The following is a 7,240-nucleotide window of genomic DNA, read 5'->3' as shown; positions in this document are numbered from 1 at the left end:
CTCCTCTCTTAAATACAAGCTTGAGGATAGTGAGAACTGTATCCAGAATCCCAACACTGGCAGATGGTTGGGCCTCCTGGAACTTGCCTTGGTGAATGGGTCTGGCTCCAGATTCTGGTCCCTCCAAGTCAAATGTGTCCCACTAGAGAACCAGACTCTGCCTGTCGGGGGATGGAGATTCCTAGGAGTTAGGAGATGTGTGGATGAATAGAATGGCATTATGGGCAGGCACTCCAGGAACACCATTCCCCATCCTGAAGCAGAGGGTTGCAGAGGCAAGGGCAGCATTTGCCAACATTTTACATGAAAAAAAAAAAAAAAAATACAGGGACCTTTTACCGTCTCAGAATCATGCTTCTCTTGGTCTTATCAGCTTTAAGGTGAGTGTAAAGTGCTCATAATTTTAAGGTTCACAAGGTGGCAATCTGATTTTTTAAAAATGTTTATTTTTGACAGAGAGAGAGAGAGCGAGCATGAGCGGGGGAGGGGCAGAGAGAGAGAGGGAAACACAGAATCTGAAGCAGGCTCGAGGCTCTGAGCTGTCAGCACAGAGCCTGATGCAGGGCTCGAACTCACGGAGTGTGAGATCGTGACCTGAGCTGAAGCCGAACGCTCAGCCGACTGAGCCACCCAGGCGCCCCTTGTGGCAGTCTACTTTTAATCTTACTGATTCTTCATTCTTGAGAAGCAGCTTCGACACCAGTAGACTGGGTTTCAAATTTGGGCTCTGACGTATGGTGACTTTGGGCAGATCACACCTTTCTGAGCTCATTTCCTCATCTAACACAAGGTGGGGGGAGTGGGAATGGGGGAACTATATTTACTTCCCATCGTTGGCAGGACATAAAGTATGGAGTCTTTGGTACATAGTAAGAGCTTAATTAATGTTCCACCATTTCCTCCGTCCTCAGCCCTTCTCCACATCTCCTATCACGAAAGATCTTTTCCATGTACTATGTGGTCCAAGAGATTAATACTTGCCTGTAAGCCGTGAGGACTGAGAAAAGGAAGCACACGATCTTTGAGATCATCAAAGATGATCTTTGAAGCGCAATGTCCTGGTCACAGGTCTGAGAGCTATAAAAGCTGATAAAGTCAAAACAATTTCTTTGATGGTAGAGTTGTACTACATTTCAGGCATATTTTCACAAATGCACAGGTGTGGCTTAGCTGATATAACAAAAATACCCCCAAATACAGAAGCTTACGTACGCTAGGAGCTTGCATCTTTCTTATATAATAATTTGGAAATTAGGTGGTAGGTTTGGGTTAGTGGATGCAAGGAGGGCATCCAGAAACCCCAGTTCCTTCCTTCTTGTTGCTCTGCCAATTCCTCAGGTGGGATTGTGCCCACATGATCAAAGCTAGCACCATACCACTCTATCCACATTCCAGTCCAAGGGAAGGACGAGGAAGAGGGGGTCTGTAGCTGTCATTTCCTTGTAGGGAAGTGGCATTCTAATTCCTTTGGCACAAATGTAATCATATGGCAGTGCCTGGCTGCGAGGGTGCTGGGGAGATTTTATTTCTACCTCCGTGGCCACAGGCTCTGCTGATACTTGGTAAGTGGGGGTCTACTGCTAGGAAGAAGGAGAGAGTGGGTGTGGGGGGACGGTAATCTCCTCAACACTGCTGGTGTGAAGGTGAGAGTGCAGCTGGCTGGCTTGGGGGGAGCTCACACCCGCTGGAGTGAAGCAGCTGCCGAAAGTTGCCTTTTTACCTGCAGGTAGTGGGTTTTAAATAAATGGGGAGCATGCATCTTTCTCCCTCCCATTTAAAAAAATAGATGTCACCCAACAAAACCACACCTAAGCAGCTTCATGCCCATATTGTATTTTTAATGGATCCGTACCATTCTGAGCAATTCTCGTTGTGTCGGAAGCCAACTGAGGGGGTTTGTTTTGAAACTCAGAACCAAGGTTTTACCTCAGCTCCTGGAGGTTTTGTGACCCGTGGTGATCCTTAGGGTCAGTGCAGAACCTGGGCAGCTGGTGTGGCCCACGGTCATGCTGGAAGCTGGGTGGTCACAGTCACAGCGTCTCCACTGGGATGTCAGGGCTTGTGACTTAAACTGCACTTCCCTCAGCATCCACGCTTTGGTTTCCATTTCCGCTAACAAGAGCCAGAAGAAGCAGAATGCCACAGGATTTGGGGGAGAGAATCCCTCTTAACACTGATTATTAAGTTCTCTGCCAATGTCAACTGCAGCTGCATGGTCATAGCTTTACCCCTAGGATCTTTAGACACAGAGGCTAGTAAAATTAGCTCACATTTTTATTGTTGAGTGAGTTGAAAGAACAATTGTATACCCTTTCTCTCTTTTGGCCCTCTCATTTGGGGGGGGATTAATATTTTCTTCCTGGTATTATTACCAGTTTACAGAGGAAGAAACTGGGATACAAAGAGCTTATGGGTATTATTCAAGGACACAAAGCTGGCGTGTGGTTCTCTGTTACCTCTACATCCTGTGGTATTAAATGAGATCGATTTTAAAAATTACATCAAGGCGTGTTTGTTATGTGAATGGGTAAGTATTGGTAAAAAGTATGATCATATCGGAAACTGTTAGACTCTGTCATAGAAAAGAGAATTCTTGGGGAGCAGTTGAATGGACTTTGTACCTACTCCTGCTTTGTACCTCAACCTAGTAATGACATTGGCACAACGGAACCGGGTTTTGGGGCAGATTTTCACCTCTATTATCTCTCTAGTTCATGGAGCAGATTCACAAAGATCAACAGGTCTGTAGGCTAAGTATGGTTAGGACCTAAGTCTTATTTATTTTTGTAGTCACTGTGGTGTTTTGCACGTAGTAGGTGCCTTCTAAACTTCCATGGGATAAATGCTCTCATTTGGTCCTCAGGACAGCTCAGGACAGTAAAGACAGATGGTCTCCCCATGGAAAAGGCTTGGCCCCTGAGGCTCAGGGAGGCTGAGTGACAGGCTGCATGTCACAGAGCTAAGAAGTAAGGTAGTAGGGAATGGGCCAGTAGTTTCCGGGTTTCCTGCCCCAGCGATCCTGGTATCATCCCACACCATGCTCAGGCCTTTAGCTACTTTATCTCTGAATCCAAAGCATGCACTCATAGGCACTCCAGAGGTCCACGTAAGTATCATTTTTCTCTCCGAAGAAGCCTGTCTTTTTTCTTCAAGGAAAAAATTCAGAGCTTGAGACAATTGGTCTGGTTCTTTCTCTCTTTCAGTAAACGTGGAAATGCATCCTTTAAAACATGCACCTCCCGCCCTTGAAAATACAAGTGTGTTTTCTTCCCCTGTAACCCTGCAACAGAGAATTTGGTCACAGGTCTATTTGATCACTTGATTTTTCTAAAACAATGAACAGGACTGGGAAAACTTCCTTCAGAGTCCCCAGTGGCCTAACCTTATCCTTTGTCCCCCAGACCTAACTCTCTCTTTACACAGTTGGACTGAAGTCAATTCTAAACTTCTTGGGAGACAACCTTCTGTTCGGATTCCCACTGACCCTAAGATTTACTACATCACTCTTTTCCCCCAAACCCGATTCTCTTGTTCTTCAATTCCTTCTTTTGATCAATGGCACCATTTATAAGTAAAGTCTGAGGAATGACCCCTCCTTCTTCCTCCCATAGCAGGCAGACTGTAAAATGACCCCCAATGATCCTCACCTCCTGATGTTCCCTCTCTGGTATAATTCCCTCCTGTGAGTGTGGGCAGGACTTGTGATTTGCTTCTAACCCATGGGATATAGCAAAGGTGATGGAATGTCACTGCTATGATTCGGGTCCATATGATTGTGACTTCTGTCTTGCTAGAAGGCTTTTTCCTTCTTACTGACTTAGACAAAGCAAGCTGCTATGGTGGGGAGGCCCAGATGGAGAGACGCTGAGGGCAGCCACTGACTAGTAGCTGGCAAGGAATTGAGGCCCTCAGTGCAACTGAATTCTGATAACCGATGACCATGTGAGCTTGGAAGTGGATGCTTCTCCAGTTGAGCCTTCAGATAAGATCTGAGCCCTGGCTGATAAGCTGAGAGCTCTTGTATCTCTATGTTTTTCTGCACTCCTTCTGCCTCTGCTTTGTGTCAGTCCTCATTTGGATAAAACAACTGCCCCCATATCAATCAGGGTCCCAGCAGGGAGCCAACAGGTACTCCCAAAGGACTTAACTGAGGAGCGGTACAGACAGGGTTGAAGGACTGGTAACAACAGGACACCATTATCATCCCAGGCCTAAAAGGGCAGGAGGAGTGAATTGTGATGCCAGAGGTTGATGAAAGCAGGAATACAAAAAGAGTTGTCTGGCCAGAGCTGTGACTTTAGGTAGAGAAAGAACACAGCTGCTGTCTGAACTGCGGACAGGTAAATAAATACCTTAACCTCTTTCTCCTTTTGTCCTCCAATCCCTTGCTATGTCTTCCAGTGGGCAAACTCATTCAGAAGCCAGATTAGTGTCCTGTCCTTGGGCTGGGATTTACACCGTGGTCTGTCCCGGTAGTCAGGCCTTCTGACTTAGACTGGAATTATACCACTGGCTTTCTTGGGGCTCTTTCTCGCAGATGGCAGATCATGGAACTTCTCGGTCTCCATAATTGTGTAAACCAATTCCTCATAAGAAATCAATGTCCTTCTCTCTGTATTTGTATCAGTATCAGTATCTGTATCAGTATCTGTATCTGTATCTGTATCTGACCCTATCCGTATCTGTATCCGTATCTATAGTATCTATATCCGGGAGACCCAGCACTGCTGATTTGGTTCCAGTGTATATGATTGCTTTGACCCCCTCCTTTTTCTCTCAAGAGCAGAGACTTTGGTTTATTTACCTTTTTATCCCTAGGGTCCAACACAAACAAAAAAGCACAGTTAATGTAGGTTTGAATGAGGTTTTTCCTTTGCTATCCAGTGTCTTAGCTTGGATTCCTCTCAAGGCAGACCCTGAGACAAGACTCGGGCACAGGTATTTTATTTGGGAGATGATCCCAGGAAGCAAAGCGAGGGTGTAGAGAAAGTAGGAGTGAAGAGAGAAAAGCCAATGAGTTGCTGCTGTGGGCAGGGGACCCAGTCACACTGAGGGTCCTGAGAAAACACAGGGAGCCATCACAGGGCCATCCACCACACTACAGGGAGGTGGGGGCGAATCCACTGACTCCTGTTTCCTGTTGGTTGAAGGTTGTCTCCCAGGGGAGTTAATTTGCCCACACGGCTGGTTGTTCCGGCATCAGCGCAAGCCCCGTGGAGTGAGAAAGTCCCCAGGAGGAGCAGCAAAGAGTGACAGGCACCTGAGTTGTCACAAGCTGAAGCTGTCTTCCCAGCTGTAGGTGAATGCAGGTGGTGCTGGTGGGGGTGGGAGGGGATGTGGTGGGGGTCCCTGAATCCAGCCTCCTGGATGGGAGAGGAAGGGAGCATGAAATCGTTGTTTCCCATTTATAAACACCTGCTTCTAGATCAGTCTGCTTCTTTAAAGCAGGCTTGTGAAATACTTTTGGAAGGTTACAGGAAAAGTCAGTTTTTTAGTTATTAGTTTTAGTAATTATTGATGACACTTCCTCTTCAAAAGAGTTCTGCTTTGGATAATAAATTAATTTGTCATCCAACCCTTAGAAAATAGCTGTGGCACTACCCACCCCCTACTACCATCATTAAGAGCACATGGGCTCCGTGTCTACCTCTGTCCTGAGCCAATGTTCAGGACAGCGTCCAGGACTGTGGTATGTTGGGATTCCCTCTCTTCCCCATTTGCACAGGGGAACTGTACATTTAGAGGGTGGGGGATGGAACGGACCTCTCTTTCCACTCAATGGTCTTCAGCTTGCCTGCCTCCCCGCCCTTGAAGAATGTCTGGTTTGTCCACCTGTCTGGTTTTCAGTTCATCCTCACTTCCTGGTTGCATTCCAAATTCCTCTGGCGCAGAGGGTACCCCAGATCTCCACTAAGCTGGGACCCTGACCTTCTCATCTTCTTCCAACCCCTATTTCCTGGGGCTGGACCCAGCTTCCTGATCCTTTCTGACCTACAACAGTCATAACACACTCAAATTTTTGCCAGGAGGCCCACTCCCTGCCCCACATGCTTGGCTTAGACCTTGAGTCCCAGAACTGCACTGGTCTGGAGTTCACCATGCCCCCTGGCCTTGGGGCTGAGCTGCTAGACCTTCTCTGAAAAGGTTTGCCCTTTGCTGTCTCAGCTGATTTTCTCTCATTTCCATTTGAGCAGGCCCCGGAATTTCCAATGTACTCTGGGACCAAGATTGTCTGGATTATAACAAATTTTGGCACAAGTGTGTTGAAAACACATGAGAGAAAACCAAAGGGGTAAAAATGGTGAGTTCTGTACAATTCATTCATTTGTTCATTCATTCATTCATTCATAAATTTACTCAAATATTACTGATCTAGCAACACAGTTCTAGACTCACGGTAGGTCCTTAGTGTTTGTGGGATTGCCCAGACAGGGACAGGTACAGAAGTATGTCCCCCAGGGCTACTGAGAGCCAGGTGGGGAAGACTGGTGTACTCCACCCTTATTTTCCTCCCACTCAACTCAAGGTGCAGACTCCTCTCATGGCTCAGGATGGGTGGAGTTCAGTTGGGAAAAGTGCATTCTTTTTTTTTTTTTAATTTTTAAAAATGTTTTATTTTATTTTTGAGAGACAGGGAGAGAGAGCGTGAGCAGGGGAGGGGCAGAGAGAGAGGGAGACACAGAATCCACAGGCTCTGAGTTGTCAGCACAGAACCTGACGTGGGGCTCAAATTCGTGAACCAAGAGATCAAGACCTGAACCAAAGATGGAAGCTTAACCACCTGAGCCACCCAGGCAACCCAGGAAAAGTGCATTCTAGTGTATCAGCTACATGACCCTAGGGCTAATAATAATGTTGAGATCTTTTTTTGCTCTGGGTTCAAGTTTCCATGAAGCAGGTGATCCTGGCCTCTTTCTGTTCCCTATTACTCCTTCCCTGACCTCCATATCTGGTTGCTCACGGAAAGACCATATTCAGCTCTGCTCTAAGCTTTATGGGGCCAGGCTTCTGGAGGTAATTCTGTGCTGACCTGGTGCTATGTGGGACTAGAAGGTGAGTCCGATTCTGGGGTGCAGAATTAGGAAGCCTAAACCCTAAGCCATGTTCTCCCTCATTGACTATATACAGTAAGAACATTTTGATCTCTATTTTCCAAATACCCATGTCTGTCTTCCGATTAGTTCTTCGCTCCAGTGGGAAACAACGATGGAAGTTACTGGGCCTCCTCAAAACCCACCAT

Source organism: Panthera leo, chromosome B1 (genome assembly GCF_018350215.1).
Source record: "Panthera leo isolate Ple1 chromosome B1, P.leo_Ple1_pat1.1, whole genome shotgun sequence".
Taxonomy (NCBI): domain Eukaryota; kingdom Metazoa; phylum Chordata; class Mammalia; order Carnivora; family Felidae; genus Panthera; species Panthera leo.
This window is presented reverse-complemented; position numbering follows the sequence as displayed.